Source organism: Moschus berezovskii, chromosome X (genome assembly GCF_049115385.1).
Source record: "Moschus berezovskii isolate FMDL1 chromosome X, NW_MosBer_1.0, whole genome shotgun sequence".
Taxonomy (NCBI): Eukaryota; Metazoa; Chordata; class Mammalia; order Artiodactyla; family Moschidae; genus Moschus; species Moschus berezovskii.
Window position 1 is genome coordinate 20,116,180 of NC_142488.1, and position 24,012 is coordinate 20,140,191.

Sequence of the window (24,012 nt, forward strand, 5' to 3'; positions counted from 1 at the left end):
CTTATACCAATCTCTTTCAATTGGCTCTATCCTCCTTCTACATTTGAGAAAACAGAGCCTCCAACTGCAATATAGTTGTAGAAACAGTATCTAAAGTTGTATATTTCTAATTCTAAAACATGTGCCCCTTTCATTATACCCTATGACTTTGTTCTATAAAACTATTTTTCCTGTTTAGAAAACAAAGTTATACACTATGCCAAAACATTCCTACTTTTGGATCTGTCCAGCAGAAGAGGGAGATGCAGTGAATGTGTTCTAGTCCTTAACGGTCAACTCCTGTTTGTGCTTCTACTCAAAGTTAAATGGCCATTTAAAGTCCACAAGCATTAACTATTCCTTCTAAAAAGAATTTTCTTTTGAGGTGCTTAACACTCCTGGATAGAAGTTCAATAATTCAACCTTTATTCAGAGTTCACATTAAAAAAGTATATTTATCTGCACTAAAGTACTGTGACTGAAGATTTTTATTATTATTTTGATTTTTGTTTGTGACTTGTTTTGGTCCCATGGGGTTTCCTTTAAGAAGAGCACATTTGTATTACATGCACTTGGTAGAAAATGACACAAAATTTTTGAGGAGCTCCTCTGAAGACAGTTTTCCACTGAGATTTTATGGAAGAAGTAAGTTGCAAAACAGGAATATTTATAATCCCAAACACTGCAACCTTAGTTATGAATTAAGTTTCTATAGAAGATTACTATAATGAACAATTCAATAACCGTAGTGTTGTACTTTAGCTAAAAGTCCAAAAATAGAAAAATAAGAAACATGGAGCCTTAAGTAAAGAACAAATATAGACGGCAGCTACCCACTCTATATCATTTTCCTCCTGAAATTGCCTTTCTATACATAACAACTTGTAGATCCTCCCTCTTCTCCAGGGAAAACCTACTTTTCTGTAACAGCAATTCTATTAATACAAAGCTAATTACTGCCACAAAGATATGTGGTACAGAGAAAGATATTGATTTTGACAATCCTGAGAAAATTAAAGCACTGAAACTATTTTGTAGAGAACTATTTGTTTGGGTCAACTTTGTGTGGCAGTTTTCAAAATATGATATACTAATATGATGCATTTAGGTAAGCACTTATGGACTGTTTAGTGCGTCAAATACTTTGAAATAGCCAGTTGTCCACCCTTCTGAGTTGAAAGACATAGCATGTCCTTTGTGGGACAAAGGGTTAATCAGCAAATAAGGAATAATTTCTCATGTTACAGGTAGACATATGACTGCATTGATCTGAAAATGCTTAACTAACATAGACATTCAGAAAGTGGGAAAATAATTATTCTGGTCAAAGGTTAATTTGCTGTACTGCAATACTTGGCACTGAGAGGAATATTCTAATCATTTTTGGTGCCACAATTGTGTATCAAGTCCAGCAGTGGGTGTGCAGTTGATTATATGCCAGTGGAAGGCTGCTGAAATGCTATTTTAGCTGGGGCCAACTTGCAGTTATTATAATGATTTGACACCTCTGCCCAAATTTAGTGTCAGGAAAGTTGAAATCTCATTTCTGAGGAACAGTATCTGAGGTGAGGAAGTACTTTCTGAATTATCACTTCTTTAATTTTAGAATAAAAGCCACATAGTTATCCTAGTTGTATCACATTCATCCAAGTGCTTATAAAGTGGTTACCATCACACACAAAGTTTCTGGATTTTTGTTGCTGTTATTAAGACTCTCCCTTTGGAAAATGACGAGGAAATGATTATATTTGTTTGTGCAGATCACAGACTCTAACACTGGTTATTTTGCGTGGAGTGGGGGGAGTGCCATTCCATGTTATTACATTTTCCCTCCTATTTATAAAGTAGTGATAGGGCTTCCCTGATGGCTCAGGGGTAAAATATCAGCCTGCCCATGCAGAAGACTTTATTCTATCCCTGATCTTGGAAGATCCCACATGCTGCAGAGAGCTAAGCCCATGCACCACAACTGTTGAGCCTGGAAGCCACAACTACTGAGCCCATGAGCACTGGAGCCTATGCTCTGCAACAGGAGAAGCCACCATACACCACAAGTAGAGAATAGCCTCCACTCACTGCAACTAGAGAAAAGCCTGGGCACAGCAACAAAGACCCAGCACAGTCAAAAATAAATAAATAAAATAAAAAAAAAAAAAAGAAAACAGTGATACTCCATGTTCATGAAACCCTATAAATTTTCTAAGACAGCACCACCATCTCAGGACTCAGTGACTTCACTTTCACTTTTCACTTTCACACATTGGAGAAGGAAATGGCAACCCACTCCAGTGTTCTTGCCTGGAGAATCCCAGGGACGGGGGAGCCTGGTGGGCTGCCGTCTATGGGGTCGCACAGAATTGGACACGACTGAAGTGACTTAGCAGCAGCAGCAGCAGCAGAACCTATCTTACTTGACAAAGCTCCTTTTCTTGAATTCCTTTTTTGTGAGTTGTTTGACTGCAAATTAAGACCACAATGTACAGTCTTTTTTCTCCTCCCGGCCCTCTAGCAAGTAATCTTGCAGTCTTCCCCTCAGCCACTTTCTACTTACCACTCAGGATATTCTGATGAAAATGTAAATCTGATTATACTCATTTCCCTTACTTTCCAAGCACCAGTCTACTTCCCAAGACAGAGGCTGGGGAGATGGATGGCCTTTGTCTAATAGCTAATTGGAAAATTTCAAGAGGTAATTTCTAGCTTTAACCAGGTCTTTGTGCAGCTAACTGAGTGGTCATTAAGAGGTATATGGCTTAGTAATGGGCCATTTCTTATTCTTGGGAAGCTCAAAGGAGCTACAATTTGAGAGAAGGGGATAATAGAAAGGAACTAACACTGCTTTGCATAATTATGCACTGTACTAACTCCATAGTGAAAGAAGTGACCTTGTAAATTATGGAAACTTAGGGAATTATCGCCTTTTCCTTCTTGTGAGACTTGTTTGTACTGTCTCTGCCAAATAATGTTTGTCCTCTGAAGACTATGGGTAAGGGTATGTGGGTACATGTAAGTATGTGTTCCAACAGGTAACAACTGGGTAATCAGAAAAACAGAGACTTTCATACAAGTCATGCTGGTGGGAGGAACTCAGAATTAAAACATGAGAGTGGTGCCAAGGAGCACCTGGAGGTTTCTATGGGATGCAGAATGTCAAAGATTACTGCTGATTGTCCCTCTGTACAAGACCTGTCTGCACTGGAAAGATGTCCTGAAAGGCCAGTGAAGAGTTGTGAGACAGATATTAGAAGATGGTTGTCTTGGAGAGGAAGTGGATCTGACAACATGAGTGTGAAATTTGGCACTCTTCCCTACATACATACTGGGTCCTTTTCCTTTGACTTAAAGGGGTAAACATATTTGCTATGTCCTTTTAGATATTTTTTAATTCCCTGCTTCAGTGTAATTTTTAACTATGTAGGGAATTCTAATAGCCGTACAGCTTTAAAGGGTGGAACTATTGGAATAAATTAACAGAACAAAAGAAGAAAATGTGTTCTGCCTCATTTCTCCTTCACTGGGGCCATACAGAGGTGCTGCAGCCCATTAGGGAACTCTGCTTAATGTCTAAGCTACAACTGCAGTGGAGTGAGAACGAGGGAGGCATCATGGAGAGGAGGGCAGCAATTTACAACACTGAGGAAACTTTTCTGTGGACAGCGCAGGAACCAAATCAGACAAGTCGCCTTCCCTTCCCAACATGCAGAAGAAGTGAAGTTTAGTGAGGAACTCAACTGCCATTTGCATCGATGATCCTGTTACTGCCCTGATTAGAATCCTTCAATAGCTTACTACTGCCCTGAGGAAAATGAATGAAGTACTTAGAGTAGTCTACAAGGTGGGCTTCCCAGGTGGCTCAGTGGTAAAAAAATGTGTGTGCCAATAAAGGAGACACAGGAGACGCCTGTTCAATCCCTGTGTTGGGAAGATCCCTTGGAGAAGGAAATGACAACCCACTCTAGTATTCTTGCCTGGAGAATCCTATGGACAGAGGAGCCTGGTGTGCTATAGTCCATGGGGTCACAAAGAGTTGGACACACTTAGTGACTAAACCACCACCAGACTCTGTTACAGCCCTTAGTTCAGAACTCTTAGTTCTGCTTAGTTAAGCTCAACCACAATTAGTCAATGTTTCTTATCTTTGCTAGACTATAAACGCCTTTGAGACAGCTATTATGTCTGAGAGGGACTAGAATATGCCACCCTCAAATATGCCACTTCAGCATAAGTATTCTTTTGAGCAGAAGGCCAAGAGCTCTTTGCTCTCCACTCCTTTCTAGAAGGAGAACATAAATTTCCATTGTAAAGGTGTCTCCCTCTCTGTACCAGGAAGAAAAGCACTCCTAGAAACAACTCTTAACTCCTCAAATGATTTTTATCTTCATAAAAAACCTTACTAAACAACCCTTATCAATTATACATTTCTTCTCCTTACCTGCCCATTAACTTACCATCCCCTCGTCCAGGAATCTCCCTAACTATTTTTCCTTTGTATAGCCAAAGGTGGTATATAAACCTCAAATTCTAACCACCTTGTTGAGCCACATTTCTTTGTGAACTTACATACATACATATACAATTAAATCTTTTTTTTTTTTGCTTCTGTTAGTCTGTCTTTTGTCAATTTAATTTATAGGGGCCAGATGGAACCTAAGAAGCTACATAGAAAAAAAAGTTTCTTCTTCCAACACGATTCTGTCTTGTCCACTGATCCAGTCCTCAGCATCTAGCCAAGTGCCTGAAATCCAGTGTGTGTGAAAGTCTCTCAGTTCAGTTCAGTCACTCAGTCGTGTCAGACTCTTTGCGACCCCATGAATCACAGCACTCCAGGCTTCTCTGTCCATCACCAACTCCTGGAGTTCACTCAAACTCATGTCCATTGAGTCAGTGATGCCATCCAACCACCTCATTCTCTGTCGTCCCCTTCTCCTCCTGCCCCTAATCCCTCCCAGCATCAGAGTATTTTCCAATGAGTCAACTCTTCGTATGAGGTGGCCAAAGTATTGGAGTTTCAGCTTTAGCATCAGTCCTTCCATTGAACACCCAGAACTGATCTCCTTTAGAATGGACTGGTTGGATCTCCTTGCAGTCCAAGGGACTCTCAAGAGTCTTCCCCAACACCACAGTTCAAAAGCATCAATTCTTCAGCAATCAGCTTTCTCTATAGTCCAACTCTCACATCCATACATGACCACGGGAAAAACCATAGCCTTGACTAGACGGACCTAGATTGGCAAAGTAATGTCTCTGCTTTTTAATATGCTATCTAGCTGCATTGCAATATTTACCTATATATATATATGTGTATATATATATTTTACCTATATATATATATATATATATTTACCATTGCAATGCAGCAGGACCCTATGGGATCTTCCCAGGATAGACCCATTCTCCCATATCCTCTGCTTTAGCTCCTCTCTGAAGTACCTAGATAATAGTATCTGATGCATGCTAAGACGACCACAAAAGGAATGAATTAACTACTTGATGATCAGGAGCACTTAGCCCACAGACCTTTTTCATCAGCCAACCAGAAAATTATGGATGAGCTGATCACATATTTTGGAACGTCCCTCCCTCACCTTGCCTTTAAAAATGCTTTGGTGAAACCCTTTGAGGAGTTCAGGGTTTTTGAAAGTGAGGCACTCCTCCTAGTATTGATGTCTTACAATAAAGCTGCACTTTCATTCACCACAATCCATGTCAGCAGATTTGTTAGGGGGATCTGGCCAGGTATGATAGTAATCACCTGCATGAGTAGTTACAACAGGAGGTCCTGGTAAGGAACTTGAAATGATAAGCTACCACCAACCAGAAGAAATCAGAAAAAGTCAAAAGGAGAGAGGGGACGCCAATCCATATGTCATACCAACCTCCCAGAATCCTTCTCACTGGAATCCATTTTGACTGAATGATGCACGTGCCACCAGGAAGGACCTTGAGTCAGAGTGATTGGTCAGAGACAACCTGAAACCAATCCCGTCACCATAAAACCAGAGACTGCAAGCCTGTGTGGCACAGTAGTTCTCCTGGGTTTCCTTACCCTGATGCTCTCCACCAAGGTGCCCCTTCCCAATAAAGTCTCTTTCTTTGTCTCCTCAGACAATTCATTCCTATTGTTAGACAAGAGCCTACGTTCAGGTCCCGGAAGAGGTCTCCCTTCCTGCAACAGACTGGCCTTACTGAATGTGGGGGGCAGACTCAAGTTTGGTTCAGTAACAACATAGGAAAAGTGACTAAATTAGATGTATATGTTAAAATATTATTTGTCTACCAAATCATTGTTTAGCCTATTGATGAAAAGCATTTCAAAGTGTTTTATCTCCCAAAATATATTGAAAATGTCTCAAGTATTAGAAAGATAATTGTTCCCCCCCTTTTCATCATCGAGTATAGTAGCAGTATCGGGCTTTTTAAAAGTCTGTTTCTTTTTCACTTCCCATTCATTTCAAGACTAACTCCAATTTGGAATCTTCCGCCAATTTTACCATCTACAGTGGCCTCCTAAATCTTTATTCTACTTGACCTCTGCCAAAGTTGACTCTATTGAACTGTTTCACTTTCAAAACTACCATTATTAAAAACTTCTAGGATAACTTTAGAGGTTGAAGAAGGGGTACTGAATGAACTGGAGCAGGAGGAAACTTTCTGTGTAGATAGAATATTCTTCATCTTGATATGAGTGATCAAGATTTGTACATTTTACTCTATGATATTTATACATTAAAAAAAGAAGTGTGCTACCATTTAGAAAACACACTTTAACCAGAGCTTCTCCAATCTTCATTTATTTAATACCTTCTTATTTATTCCATGATTTCTGCTTTATCTGACAGCCTGGTGCTATTTTTAAATTAAAGGTAAATTTACATACAGTAAAATAGACAAATCTCAAGTGTACAATTCAATGAGTTTTTAAAAAATACACATCTTTATATTGTACAGAAAGCATACATGTCTTCCTAAGCACTGCTTAGTTACATCCCACACATTTTGATATGTTGTATTTTCATTATCATTCATTTCAAAATATTTTCTAGTTTCTTTTGTGAATTCTTCTTTGGTCCATAGGTTATTTAGAAAATAATCCCTCAGATAGTTGAAGTATTTCAACATATCTTATTACTTATGTCTAATTTAATTCTATTTTGATCAGAGAACAAATAGAACTCTGTATGATTTCAGTCTTATTAAATGCATTGAAACTTATTTTATGACCTAGACAATGGTTTGTCTTGGTCTTTTTCCCAGTTTTTAATTATGCTGTCTTTTATTTTTGAGTTGAAAGTATTCTTTACATATTCTTGATACTAAATTTTAATTAGACATAAATTTGAAAATAATTTTTTTCATATTCTATAGGTGTCTTTTCACTTTCCTGATAGCTTCCTTTGAAGCATAAAACTTTTTATTTTTATAAAATCCATTTAATATATTCTTTTTCTTTTCTTCTAACCCAAAACTATAAAGATTTATCCTCTGTGTTTTCTTCTAAGAGTTTTGTAATTTGGGGTATAACATTTAGACCTTTGATCTATTTTGAGTTAATTTTTATGTATGATGTGAGCTAAGAGACCAACTTCATTCTTTGGCATGTAGATATCCAATTGCTCAAGCATCATTTGTTGAAAAGACTATTCCTTTTTCCTATTAAATAATCTTGACACCCTTGTTGAAAATCAGTTAACCATAAATGTGAGAGCTTATTTCTGGATTTTCAATTCTCTTCCATTAATTTATGTCTATCCTCATGCTAGTATGTGTCTTCTTGATTACTGTTGCTTTGTAGTAAGTTTTGAAATATAGAAGTGTGAGTCATCCAACTTTGTTCTTTTTTGAGATTGTTTTGACTATTTTTGGTCCCTTGCATTTCCATATGGACTTTTGGTTCAGCTTACCAATTCCTACAAAAATGCCTGATGGGATTCTAGTAAAGACCATGTTGAATCTGTAGATCAATTTGGAGAGCATTACCATCTTAACAATATTAAATTTTATGATCCATGAACATAGAATTCCTTCTATTTGTTTCAATACTCTTTAATTTCTTTCAATAATGTTTTGTTGCTTTACACTTACTTTATTAAATTTATTCCCATTTTATTATTTCAGTTGCTATTATAAATGAAATTGCTTTCTTGATTTCATTTTGGCTTGTTCACTGCAAATGTATAAAAATACAATTGACTTTTGTATATTAATCTTGTATCCTGCAACCTTGCTGAACCTGTTTATTAGTTCTAATAGGTTTTTAGTGATTCTTTAGAAACTTCTATACATAAGATCATGTCATCTGTGAATAGAAATAGTTTTACTTCTTCCCTTCCAATGTAGATGTCTTTTATTTCATTTTCTTGTCTAATTTTCCTATCTAGAACCTCCAGTACAATGTTGAATAGAAGTGGCACAAGTAGACATTCTTGTCTTATTCCTGATCTTAGGAGGAAAATATCAAAACTTTCATCATTATATATTTTGTTAGCTATAGATTTTTGTAGATATGCTTTATCAGATTGAGGAATTTTCTTTCTATCCCTGGTTTGTTGAGTGTTTTATCATGAAAGGGTCTTGGATCTTATCAAATTCTTTTTCTTCATCTATTAAGATGATCATGTGGTTTTTCTTTTCTTTCTTTATATTCTATTGATATGGTATAATACATTTTTGGATGTTAAACTGAGCTTGCATTACTGAGATAAAATCCACTTGGTCATGGTGTACAATTCTTTTTACACGTGATTCAATTCGGTTTGCTAGTATTCTGTTGAGGATTTTTGTGCTTATATGCATAAGAGATATTGGTCTGTATCTTTCTTTATGATATCTTTGCCTGCTTTTAGTATTTGGGTAATAATGACCTCACAGAGTGAACTAGGAAGTGTGTCCTGCTTGTCTGTTCTTTGGAGGAATTTGAGGAGAATTGGTATTCATTTAAAATATATATTTGGTCTAAATCACCTGTGAAGCCATCTGGGCTTGGGCTTTTAAATTTGTAGGTAATTTTTTGATTACTAATTCAATTGCTTACATTTTCAAATTGTGTGTATGTTGTTGCTGTTAGATTTTTGTTGTTGTTGTTCAGTCCCTCAATCATGTCTGACTCTTTGTGACCCTATGGACTGCAGCATGCCAGGCTTTCCTGTCTTTCGCCATCTTCCAGAGTTTGCTCAGATTTATGTCCATTGAGTCACTGATGCTATCTAACCATCTCATCCTCTGCCACCAGACTAGAACTCAAATTATGACAGTGAAAGGATCACTTTTGCATTCAATCTTTCCCAGCATCAGGGTCTTTCCCACTGAGTCAGCTCTACCCATCAGGTGGCCAAAGTATTGGAGCTTCAGTTTCAGCATCAGTCCTTTCAATGTATATTCAGGGTTGATTTCCTTTAGGATTGATTGGTTTGATCTCCTTGCTGGCCAAGGGACTCTCAAGAGTCTTCTCCAGCAACACAATTTTAAAGCATCAATTCTTTGGTGCTCAGCTTTCTTTATGGTCCAACTCTCACATCTGTACATGACTACTGGAAAAACCATAGCTTTACCTGAACAGATCTTTGTTGGCAGAGTGATGTCGCTGATTATCAATACACTGTCTAGGTTTCTCATAGCTTTCCTTCCAAGGAGCAAGCATCTTTTAATTTCATGGCTGCAGTCACCATCCACAATGATTTTGGAGCCCAAGAAAATAAAAACTATTAGATGCAATGCTCTGAAAATATCAGTGAGACATGTCAGTTATATTTGTTTGCAGTGTTCTTCCCTCCCCGCAGCACAATTGAACAAGTGAGCCTAAATAAATGAGCCTAAATGCCCTTGTGTCAGGGCAGAAGTGATATATTGAAGAGACTTTCCAACAGAGGAAGTAAAAAAAAAAAGAAGAGGGAATCGCTTTGGAAGTGACAGGTGCAACAGATTAAAACCCTGTAGTTAGCATTGGCTACATTGGAAGGGATCTATAGACCTTGAGAAGAAGTATAAGCCGGAACAAGGAACTATCTGAAACTGAACTGACCCCACACTGCCCTCAACAGCTACAGAGAAATTTCTAGATATATTTTACTATTATCATTTTTTAATTTTTCAAATTTTAAGTTCTTTATTACTTCTTTAATTTTCATTTTTAAAACCTACTATTACCTTGCAAAAAATACCCTGTTTTTAAAGGAAATTTCATATATTTTAAAATAATTTTGTGATTTTGTTTTGTTTCTTTCATATTGTATTATTGAGAGTCTAACCTCTACTTTAGATTTTTAATCTTTGCTTTTTGGTATTTGCTATCAATTCTATACTTTAAGAATCCAAACTTCAGTACCCATTTTTACTTAGGAGTGTGAATACTGGCTTGATTGCTCTCTCCCCTTTTGACTCTCCTTTTTCCTCCAGGTCACCTCTATCTCCTTCCTCCCCCTTCTCTTCTCTACTTAACTCTGTGAATCTCTTTGGGTGTTAGCATTTGTCTTACATATTGCAGTGCTCCTATGTTGGGTGCATATATATGTTTATAATTGTTATATCTTCTTCTTGGATTGATCCTTTGATCATTACGTAGTGTCCTTCTTTGTCTCTTTTCATGGCTTTTATTTCAAATTCTATTTTATCTGATATGAGTATTGCTACTATTGCTTTCTTTTGGTCTCCATTTGCATGAAATATCTTTTCCAGCCCTTCACTTTCAGTCTGTATGTGTCCCTTGGAGGGAACCAACAGTAGAATAACTGAGGCAGAAGATAGGATAAGTGAGGTGGAAGATAGAATGGTGGAAATAAATGAAGCAGAGAGGAAAAAAGAAAAAAAGAATTAAAAGAAATGAGGACAACCTCAGAGACTTTTGGGACAATGTCAAACACCCCAATGTTCGCATCATACGAGTCCCAGAAGAAGACAAAAAGAAAGGCTATGAGAAAAGACTTGAGGAGATAATAGTTGAAAAATTCCCTAAAATAGGGAAGGAAATAGCCACCCAAATCCAAAAAAACCCAGAGAGTAACAAACAGGATAAACCCAAGGTGAAACACCCCAAGATACATATTAATCAAATTAACAAAGGTCAAACACAAAGATCAAATATTAAAAGCAGCAAGGGAAAAACAACAAATAACTCATGAGGGGATTCCCATAAGGATAGCAGCTGATCTTTCAATAGAAACTCTTCAAACCAGAAGGGAATGGCAGGACATACTTAAAGTGATGAAAGAGAAAAACCTACAACCCAGATTACTGTACCCAAAAGGATCTCATTCAAATATGAAGGAGAAATCAGAAGCTTTACAGACAAGCAAAAGCTGAGCATTCAGCACCACCAAAGCAGTTCTTCAACAAAAGCTAAAGGATCTTCTCTAGACAGGAAACACAGAAAAGGTTTGTAAACTTGAACCCAAAAGAACAAAGTAAATGGCAATGGAATCATACTTATCAATAATTACCTTAAATGTAAATGGGTTGAATGCCCCAAGCAAAAGCCAAAGACTGGCCGAATGGATACAAAACCAAGACTCCTATATATGCTGTCTACAAGAGACCCACCTCAAAACAAGGGACACATACAGGCTGAAAGTGAAGGGCTGGAAAAAGATATTTCATGCAAATAGAGACCAAAAGAAAGCAGGAGTAGCAATACTCATATCAGATAAAATAGACTTTGAAATAAAGGCCATGAAAAGAGACAAAGAAGGACACTACATAATGATCAAAGGATCAATCCCAGAAGAAGATATAACAATTATAAATATATATGCACCCAACATAGGAGCACTGTAATATGTAAGACAAATGCTAACAAGTATTAAAGGGGAAATTAACAGTAACACAATAATAGTGGGAGACTTTAATACCCGACTCACAACTATGGATAGATCAACTAAACAGAAAATTAATAAGGAAACACAAACTTTAAATGATACAATGGACCAGTTAGACCTGATTGATATCTATAGGACATTTTACCCCAAAACAATGAATTTCACCTTTTTCTCAAGTGCACACAGAAACTTCTTCAGGATAGATCACATCCTGGGCCACAAAACTAGCCTTGGCAAAAACAAACAAACAAAAAAAAATGAAATCATCTCAAGCATCTTTTCTGATCACAATGCTGTAAGATTTGATGTCAACTACAGGAAAAAACTATTAAAAATACAAACGTATGGAGGCTAAACAACACACTTCTGAATAACCAACAAATTACAGAAGAAATCAAAAAAGAAATCAAAATATGCATAGAAATGAATGAAAATGAAAGCACAACAACCCAAAACCTGCGAGATTCAGTAAAAGCAGTGCTAAGGAGAAGGTTCATAACAATACAAGGTTACCTAAAGAAACAAGAGAAAAATCAAATAAATAACCTAACTCTACACCTGAAGCAACTAGAAATGGAAGAAATGAAGTACCTCAGGGTTAGTAGAAGGAAAGAAATCTTAAAAATTAGGGCAGAAATAAATACAAAAGAAACAAAGGAGACCAAAGCCAACATCAACAAAGAGAAAAGCTGGTTCTTTGAGAAGGTAAGTAAAATAGACAAACCATTAGCCAGACTCATCAAGAAACAAAGGGAGAAGAATCAAATCAACAAAATTAGAAATGAAAATTGAGAAATCACAACAGACAACACAGAAACTACTATCAGCAACTATATGCCAATAAAATGGACAACTTGGAAGAAATGGACAAATTCTTAGAAAAGTATAACTTTACAAAACTGAACCAAGGAGAAATAGAAAATCTTAACAGACCCATCACAAGCACAGAAATCGAAACTGTAATCAGAAATCTTCCAACAAACAAAAGTCCAGGACCAGATGGCTTCACAGCTGAATTCTACCAAAAATTTAAAGAAGAGCTAATACTTATCCTACTCAAATTCTACCAGAAAATTGCAGAGGAAGGTAGACTTCCAAACTCACTCTATGAGGCCACCATCACCTTAGTACCAAAACCAGACAAAGATGCCACAAAAAAAGAAAACTACAGGCCAATATCACTGATGAACACAGATACAAAAATCTTTAACAAAATTCTAGCAAACAGAATCCAACAACATATTAAAAAGATCATACATCATGACTAAATGGGCATTATCCCAGGGATGCAAGGATTCCTCAGTATTTGCAAATCAATCAATTTGATACACCACATTAACAAATTGAAAGATAAAAACCATATGGTTATCTCAGTAGATGCAGAGAAAGCCTTTGACAATATTCAACATCTGTTTATGATAAAAACCCTCCAGAAAGCAGGCATAGATGGAACATACCTCAACATTATAAAAGCCATATATGATAAACCCACAACAAACATTAACCTCAACGGTGAAAAATTGAAAGCATTTCCCCTAAAGTCGGGAACAAGGCAAGGATGCCCACTCTCACCACTACTATTGAGCATAGTTTTGCAAGTTTTAGTCACGCAATCAGAGAAGAAAAAGAAATAAAAGGAATCCAGATTGGAAAAGAAGAAGTAAAACTCTCACTGTTTGCAGATGACATGATCCTCTACATAGAAAACCCTAAAGACTCCACCAGAAAATTACTAGAGCTGGTCAATGAATATAGTAAAGTTGCAGGATATAAAATTAACACACAGAAATACCTTGCATTCCTATAAACTAACAATGAGAAAACAGAAAGAGAAATTAAGGAAACAATTCCATTCACCATTGCAACGAAAATAATAAAATATTTAGGAATAAATCTACTTAAAGAATCAAAAGACCTATATATAAAAAACTATAAAACACTGATGAAAGAAATCAAAGAGGACACTAATAGATGGAGAAACATACCGTGTTCATGGATCAGAAGAATCAATACAGTGAAAATGAGTATACTACCAAAAGCAATCTATAGATTCAAGCTACCAATGGTATTTTTCAGAGAATTAGAACATAATTTTACAATTTGCTTGGAAATATAAAAAACCTCGAATAGCCAAAGCAATCTTGAGAAAGAAGAATGGAACTGGAGGAACCACCCTGTCTGACTTCAGGCTATACTACAAAGCATCAGTCATCAAAACAGTGTGGTACTGGCACAAAGACAGAAACATAGATCAATGGAACAAAATAGAAAGTCCAGAGATAAATCCACGCACCTATGGACACCTTGTCTTTGACAAAGGAGGCAAGAATATACAATGGAGAAAAGACAATCTCTTTAACAAGTGGTGCCGGGAAAACTGGTCAACCACTTGCAAAAGAATGAAACTAGAACACTTTCTAACACCATACACAAAAATAAACTCAAAATGGATTAAAGATCTAAATGTAAGACCAGAAACTATAAAACTCCTAGAGGAAAACATAGGCAAAACACTTTCTGATGTAAATCACAGCAGGATCCTCTATGACCCACCCCCCAGAGTAGTGGAAATAAAAGCAAAAATAAACAAATAGGACCTAATTAAACTTAAAAGCTTTGCACAGCAAAGGAAACTACAAACAAGGTGAAAAGACAGCCTTCAGAATGGGAGAAAACAATAGCAAATGAAGGAACTGACAAAGAATTAATCTCAAAAATATAGTAGCAACTCCTGCAGCTCAATACCAGAAAAGTAAGTGATCCAATCAAAAAATGGGCCAAAGAACTAAACAGACATTTCTCCAAAGAAGACATAAAGATGGCTAACAAACACATGAAAAGATGCTCAACATCACTCATTATCAGAGAAATGCAAGATCAAAACCACAATGAGGTACTATCTCATAGCAGTCAGAATGGCCGCTATCAAAAAGTCTACATATAATAAATGGTAAGAGGGTGCTGAGAAAAAGGAACCCTCTCACACTGTTGGTGGGAATGTGAACTAGTACAGCCACTAAGGAGAACAGTGTGGAGATTCCTTAAATAACTGGAAATAGAACTGCCATACGACCCAGCAATCCCACTGCTGGGCATACACACCAAGGAAACAAGAATTGAAAGAGACACGTGTACCCCAATGTTCATCACAGCACTATTTACAATAGCCAGGACATGGAAGCAACCTAGATGTCCATCGGCAGACAAATAGATAAGAAAACTGTGGTACATACACACAATGGAATTTTACTCAGCTATTAAAAAGAATGCATTTGAATCAGTTCTAATGAGGTGTATGAAACTGGAGCCTATTTTACAGAGTGAAGTAAGTCAGAAAGAATAACACCAATACAGTATATTAATGCATTTATATGGTATTTAGAAAGATAGTAATGATGACCATATATGCGCAACAGCAAAAGAGATACAGATGTAAAGAACAGACTTTTGGACTCTGTGGGAGAAGGCAAGGGTGGGATGATTTGAGAGAATAGCACTGAAACATGTATATTATCATATGTGAAACAGATCGCCAGTCCAGGTGTGATGCATGAGACAGGTTTGATCAGGGCTGGTGCACTGGGATGACCCTGAGGGATGGGATGGGGAGGGAGGTGGGGTGGAGTGTCAGGATGGGGAACACATGTACACCCCTGACTGATTCATGTGAATGTGTGGCAAAACCACCACAATATTGTAAAGTTATTAGCCTCCAATTAAATTTAAAAAAATAAAAACATCAGTGAGATCAACATCTTTTGTATTCCTGTTGATTTAGGAGAAGGGCTACTTATGCTGACAACTATTGAGAGGCATGCTAAAATTCCAATTCTGATTACTGTTTCTTCTGTTCTTCCCTTTAGTTCTGTAAGTTTTTATTTCATGTATAGTGAAGCTCTGTCATTAGATGGATGCACATTTGGGATTATTAAGTCTTCCCAATATATAGACTTTTATATAATTTCCTTTTAACCCTGGTAATACTTGTCTTCTACTTTGTCCTGAAGAAATCTACTTTGTCTAAGAGCAGTACAGCTACACCTAGGTCTTATTTGATAAGATACTAGTCAGGTCTTTGGAACACCATGAAATCTTCTTTCTCCAACATGAGAATGAGCTTTCTAGGCAGTGTCTCTCTCAGGCTGTGCAGAGCTTTAAGATGGTGACTAGAGGTATTTACCTGATGGTACTTGAATGATGTTTCCTTTCAATAATATTATCTTCTTATGTGTGCTCAGTCATGTCTGACTCTTTGTGGTCCCATGGACTGTAGCCCACTAGGTTCCTCTGGCCCTGGAATTTTCCAGGCAAGAATATTGGAGTAGGGTGCCATTTCTACTCTAAGGGATGGAGGTTTGATCTACATCCCTTGCATCTCGTGCATTGGTAGGCAGGTGGATACTTTACCAGTAGCACCACCTGGGAAACCCCATAATCTTCTAACTAAGACTCAAAGCAATTATTTATGAATAACATAGCTTATGGTGAGATTCAGCATCACAAAATGAGGGGCCACGGAAGAGTTCTACTTATTCTTGGTTATTTTGAAAAAACAACTATTATCATGATTTGAGGAGGAGATTGATGCTTAGGAAGGTGACTTCAAAAGGTCCTAGAAAAGAGAAGTTTCAATATGTATGCATGCTTTGAATAATGGAAAACAATGTGTCGGGTCTTAGATCACAAACTTGAGAGTGGTTTCCTTCTGCTTACACTACGTAGTTTGAAGTCAGATTCACTGCAGCATGACTAATGATGTAGCATTGCAATATAGTATGCCTGCAATTTATATACTTATTGATGTGCAGACACAAAGGAAGGACTCTGATTATAATGATAGCTTCATATCTGAAAAACCTCTCAGGCCTCTTCTGTCTTGCTCGTCATTAGACTTACAGATTCAATTTGTGAATAGCCTCCAATTGGTGCTAAACATTCTTTTCACAAATTGAATCTGTAAGTCTAGTGACAAGTAAGACAGAAGAGGCTATAGAAGAAAATTTGAAATATGTCCGCAGTTGTATGGATGTAAGAAGAATGGTTAGGAGCATGGACATTGGGTTAGAAATGGTTTCTGGTCTGGTTAAGTGTCCTTGCACATGTTAGTTAACCTAGGACTCAGTTTTTCTATCTGTAAAATAGATATGACAATGATATCTGAAGGGTTTTGGTGAGGATTAAAATATAACCCATTTAAAGCACTTAGTTGTGTCCGACTCTTTGCGACCCCATGGACTGTAGCCCACCAGGTTCCTCCATCCATGTAATTTTCCAGGCAAGAGTACTGGAGTGGATTGCCATTTCCTTCTCCAGGGGATCTTCCTGACCCAGAGATCGAACCCGGGTCTCCTGCATTGCAGGCAGATGCTTTGCCGTATGAGCCACCAGGGAATCCCAAAAGATAATCCCATTTAAAGCACTTAGCACAGTTCCTGACACATGGTAAACATGCAATGATTTGCAGTTATTACTTTTATTATCATCACTATTGTTATTACTGCTACTATGTTTTAAAGGTCAAATTACCAATGCCATCCTTAAAGAAACTTATATTGGATGTACTTCCAGGAAAAGGAACACAAAAGGAATGTATGACATGAAAGAAAGAAAGCTGAGCATATGAAATGGCCAACATGTAGGTAAAATTAAGTACATATTGAAATTAATAGCATAATTTGCAAGGTTAACACTCAAAATAGAATTTATGTGGGTGTATGGTCAATAAAATCATAAGAGTTGTGAGTAAGGAGTGATTAGCATTTATGTTTTAAGGTCCTTCTATGGTCCTTGTATTATTTGAGAAGACACCATTATTTGATTTACTTTAGATTTGATAAATGTGTATGAAAAATCCCAGAGTAATCACAAAAAGCATAGAAACAAAGTATCCCTTCCAACCTTCCAGAAGCAAAAATTTGGAATCTGAGGAAATAAATGCAAAAATAAAACTTAATCAATGCACATGGAGATAAGAGAAGAGAACCCAAAGGCATTATACCTATGTGTATTACTTCAGCCAAGTGGACAAGATATTCAATAAAGGCTTTTTTTTTGTTTTTGATAGAGTAGGAAATGTTGAGTAAGGTGGTTTGGTTATGAAGTTCAAGAATTAAGCATCTCATATAATCCAGACATCTGGTTCATTTGCGATCTAGAACACAAGCAATGATGTACTGCTCCACAAGTTCTCCTTACCTGCCTCTGTGAATTCAACAGATCTTGCTCCATATTTGAGGGAATCAGGCTAAACTAAGTTGGATCCAACTGAACCTGAAGCAGCCTAGAGGGTATGGTTAGTCTAGGATCAGAGAATACCATCTTCTTAAGATGGGTCACTTGTAAGACTGGAACAAACTTTGTTGTAGACAGAATCTTAAGTATTTCTTCAGATTCAGATTTCCAGGTGTTTCCAGGGCAGCAGACAGGTGGTGAGCTAAGATCCCCTAGTTACCCACTAGAATGTGATGCTAGAGCCAAAAGGATCATAGAGAATGTCTCGTCCTATGCCACTGGTTTATCTGGCCAAGGAGTTAGCCAACACAGTCTCCCTGGATGAGTTTAATCTACATCGTAGTTCTGATGGCCACATGGAAAATGAGGCATCACTAATGTATTTCTCCAGCTCAGGCCCATATTGGAGTCCCAGACTCACACATAGAAATGTTATTAACATTTCTAGTTAGACGTTTCCCAGATACCTAAACACAACATTCCAAATGGTCTCATTAACTGATGCTTTTGAGGGTAATGAGGAGAAAACTCACCTATAGTACAGTTGATGAACACTATACCAAATCAATTTTTTTGTTTGTTTTGGCTACCAAAATAGCACCTGCTCAAGCCCAATACCGTTGGCTTAATTATGTCTTATTTCTATTCGAGCTCATATTTCCTTATCTAATCTGTATTCCCCCTGGTCCTAGTGCTTTACTTTTTTATTTATTTCACTATCCATATATTTTCTGCAAGCCATGTCAAGTTCTTTGTGGAATTAAGCAGAACATACATAATGGAAGAACTATTCTTTTCCTGCAAATTTGTTCCCCTTCATATATTCTATATCCTGGTTTTTCCAGCCTTCTTTTCTGACTTTATCAAAGGGGTTCCCTACTGGTCTTCCTGTCTGTTTTGAGTCCTTCTCATACCTGGTTTATATTTCATAAAGCTGCCAGAAAAAGCACTCTAAAACACATCATTGGTGATGCTCCTAGCCTGTTATAACACTTTTATTGTTGAAGCTCCACTCTCTAGGAATGAAATCCACATTCCACTGCATGGAAGTCCAGGCCAACCTCTGAAGATATGCCTCTAAATGTTTCTCCTCTCACATTCTTCAGTTGGATTAAGTCAAATCTCCTGCACCTGACCGGAATGCCCCATGCTGTTCTACATTTACATGAGCCATCCTCTTTGCGTGCAAGCCTTGCTCTGATTAATCAAGTTCTATAACCTTCAGAACTCAGGTGAAGTGTAACTATTATCTCTCAGGAAGCCTTCCCAGAACCCACTTTACCCTATTTTTATAGAACCCCTATACCTTCTATTTTCCTTTGGTATAGTCCTTAGCCCACAGCTGCAGAATTAAATATATCCAGTCTTTTCTTGTTCTATGGGTTCCTCAACTACATTGTTTTACATTCATAGTTCTTCCCAGAGCACCTAGGCAGTGATCAATAAATCAATACTAACCACAAGAGCCAATATTTATAAAAATGTACTGTGCACTAAATACTAGTCTCCTCACAATAATCATAGGAGATTATTGTTAAACTCATTTTGTAGAAAAAGAAACTGAGGTTAAGACGTATAAAGTATTTTACCCAAGGTCATACAGTTAATAAGAATTGGAGCCAGGATTCAAACTCTGCAGTATTTAAGAGCCAGCATGCTTAAACCCAAGGAGATTCCCATATAGCAAAAGATTCAAAATTAAAAAAACAGAGTTCCACAGAATTTAAAGGCCATGTCCAAAGCCAATAATGAATCAGTAGTAAATATTCCAAGACAGACAGATTAATTTTAAAGGTCAGTGATGCTGTTGGATGATGGTTGTGATTGTGGGTTCCAAGTTCTGACTCTGCCAAAGCAATTAGTATTTCTGATTATTGAGTGATTAGAAGACTTCGATAGGAACTCCTTTTAAAGTGAAATAAACTTTAATAGAATTTTAGTTTAGGTTTCCTTAAAGGACAGCCATTGGGAAAATGCTTTCTTCTGGTTCCAGGTCTGCACCTGAATTGTGGTTAGTGTGGTTATACATGTATCACTTAACCTTCAATCTCTTGGGCACATTATGAACTATTTGTATTAGTTTGGGTCTTTTGAGAAACACATGCCAAGATAACATTAAGTAATCAAGAAATTTATTAGGGGACATGCCTGTGAAAGAAAAATGGAGCAGCAGCTGTGAGAGGCTGAAAGAGCCATTAAACTGCAAAGCAGGTCTGAACCCAAGTGAAGGGGGCAGAGAGAAGGAAGTAAGTTTGGTGGAAGCATCTTCATCTACAATGCAGTTACAAGAGAATCTGGAAATACCGGAGAGGAATCCTTGAGCCTAAGCTGTTCATCAAAGGAGCCCTGCATCTTCCAGGAACATTTTTGCTTTAGTACCGATGCTACACTCAGTCAGTATCTGGGAGCAGCCCTGCAAAGCTGTCATTGCCTGGGAGTTATGGCTTTGGAGCAGAATGCAGATGGACCTCATAGTGCAACATCTGGGCTCCCCAGAGTAGGAGATCCAAGAGAATTCTCATGGCCATCACACAATGTTAATAGCCTAACACCTTTGAAATCACTGAAAGTTTTGTTAAACTTTCCTGCTCAGTTACAAAAATGACATACCATCCCTGTTCTTCTAAGCATCATGGGTTTGTTGGTTGGATTTTCTTTTTTTGAAAGAAGAAAATATAATTGTTATATTATATTTGTTTTTATTTAATTGTTATAAAAATATAATTGTTTTTATTCATAACACATTAAAATCAAAGGAACTGACTTTAAAAGGGACAAAAGAACCACTGTTTTGGAAATTTAATTTGTGTGCCTTTGGCATATTTATTTAATATATCTTTATTCTATGCTGTTGGATTTCAATTTAAGTAAAATTATCAAATGAGAATTTGTCTCCAACAGTTCCTAAAGTGAAGGAGACAGGAGAGAGAATGGATGGGGAACATTGGGGACCCAAATTTTCATAAAGACTAAGGAAAATGTCAGCACTTTTCTCTTAAACCAAACCACCTGCTGAGACTTCATCTCCCACTCTCCAATTCCCTATTTTATTTTTTCTCTCTCTTATTATGCAAGTACTAAATGTGGAGAACATTTTTAGAAATGCAGATAATCAAATAAAGCAATATTAAAACAGTATGAAATTCTATGACCTCAGGATAATCAATGCTAACCCTTTGGTGTGATCTTTCTAATATTTCCAAGTGAAAATACATGAATGCAAAAATTAGAATCATACTGTAATTACTATTTGTAATATAATTTTTCACTTCTATATAATAAACATTTTTCCATTAAGTAAACGTGGATATGTCATCATTTTTGATGGCAGTATGGTATTCATGCTTTATGTGCATGTACTGAAATGTATTGGAACAATTTCCTATTGTAAGATATTCAGATATTTAGATTGTTTCTGTTTCTTCATTATTTGTAAACAATGCATCCATAAATATATTTATGTATGTGTCTTTGCTAACTTGTCTAATTAGTTCCTTAAGATTAGGAAATAGGATTTTTTTTTCAATTGCTATTTATTTTATTGTATTTTTTTTTTACTTTACAATATTGTATTGGTTTTGCCATACATCGACATGAATCCGCCACAGTGTACACGTGTTCCCCATCCTGAAACCCCCTCCCACCTCCCTCCCCATACCATCCCTCTGGGTCATCCCAGTGCACCAGCCCCAAGCATCCTGTATCATGCATCAAACCTGGACTGGCGATTCATAGGAAATAGAATTTTGAAATCTATTTTTGAAATCCTTTCTTGAAATAGAATTTCTGGATGAAAGAGTATGATGTTAACATATTACTTGTTATGATGTAAAGCAAGTTGAAGTTATGCCATGAGTGGTGGTCAATATTAGCTAGAAACAGCTTAGTTTGAACTATACATTTCCCAAATTTTGAGGCATCCAAAGGTTTGAAATCCTTTCTTGAAATAGAATTGCTGGATGAAAGAATATGATGTTAACATATTACTTGTTATGATGTAAAGCAAGTTGACGTTATGCCATGAGTGGTGGTCAATATTAGCTAGAAACAGCTTAGTTTGAACTATACATTTCCCAAATTTTGAGGCATCCAAAGGTTTCAGGTCTGCCTCATATCATTCCAAAAATGATCTCCCCTTTCTTTTTATGGCAACAGGAGAGGATTCTCAGAACCTCAAGTAGACATGCTTCTTTAGGGTAGAGATAGAATGCCGGGAAAGAACAGAGATGTAAAAAGTACCAAAGTGACCATGGGAAATAGAGACAAAGATTGAGGGAACAGAGAAAGAGAAGACAAATGCTCCAAGATGTCTCTCAGGCAAATTCTACATATACTAAAAGATAATTCAACGTAAGTGAACATTTACACCTCCTGGTCTTTGTGCATGTCTGAACATAAAATAGTTTTTTTTCCAGTGATTATTCCTGAATAAGATACCAGACATAAAAAGCATAACAAAAGTACTACAGGTTGTGGAAGACACTGGCTATTTGATCACCAATATCAATGCTTTCTTCCTCCTTATCACATGAATTAACTACATTTTCCTTTCAATTGAATTATGACCAATGAAAGGTAAGCAGAAGTGATATATTCTTCTGGCTTGACCCCTAAATCTTCCCATGGCTATGTTCTTCCTTTGTCTGGTGCTAGAGCTGCGTGACAGAAGAAGCCATTGGTCAATTATACTCTCTGCCGTTGAAGATGTGAATGGTATATTCTCATAGCCACCACAAGAGTGAATGGGCACATTCTCAGTAATTTTACTACGTCAGTAAATACAAATGAGAAATGTTCTGGTCAAAAAGGGATATAAGGACACTTTTCCGATGGGCGACACTTTAGCAACATAATGAAAGTGAAAGTGAAGTCGCTCAGTCCTGTCTGACTCATTGTGACCCCATGGACTGCAGCCTACCAGGCTCCTCCGTCCATGGGGTTTTCCAGGCAAGAATACTGGAGTGGGTTGCCATTTCCTTCTCCAGGAGATCTTCCCGACCCAGGAATTGAACCCGGGTCTCCCGCATTGTAGGCAGATGCTTTACTGTCTGAACCACCAGGGAAGCAACATAATAGTTAAGAGCATTAGCTTTGTAATCAGTGTGTATATGATATGGAAGCAGTTTTCAAACTAGCCTGACTAATTTAACTACACTGGTTCTTTAGGTGACCTGATTAATCTCACTAAACTTCTGTTTACTCACAGATAAAATGGGAATATAACTAACGAAACAGCATTGCTAGCTTGCTGTGTGGAGAAAAAATTACATACATAAAGCATACACAAAAAAGGCTCAATCAATGATACTATTGGTATTTTCTTAGTTTATCTGGAGAGACAGTGTACACTAAAAACATACTGACTCCAAATTACACCAGGCAACCGACCCATGAAGTGTCACCATTGCAGAGTTGAGGACTCAGTTCAGTTCAGTTCAGTCACTCAGTCACGTCAGACCCTTTGCAACCCCATGGACTGCAGCACACCAGGCCTCCCTGTCCATCAGCACCTCCCAGAGTTTGCTCAAACTCATGTCCAATGAGTCGGTGATGCCATCCAACCATCTCATCCTCTTTTGTCGCCTTCTCCTCCCACTTTTTTAAAATGAATCAATTCTTTGCATCAGGTGGCCAAAGTATTGGAGCTTCAGCTTCAACATCAGTCCTTCCAATGAATATTCAGGACTGATTTCCTTTTGGATGGACTGGTTGGATATCCTTGCCGTTCAAGGGACTCTCAAGGGTCTTCTCCAATACCACAGTTCAAAACCATCGATTCTTCAGCACTCAGCTTTCTTTATAGTCCAAATTCCACATCCATATATAACCACTGGAAAAACCATAGCTTTGACTAGATGGACCTTTGTTGGCAAAGTAATGTCTCTGCATTTTAATATGCTGTCTAGGTTGGTCATAACTTTTCTTCCAAGGGACAAGTGTCTTTTAGTTTCATGGCTGCAGTCACCATCTGCAGTGATTTGAAGCCCCCCCAAAA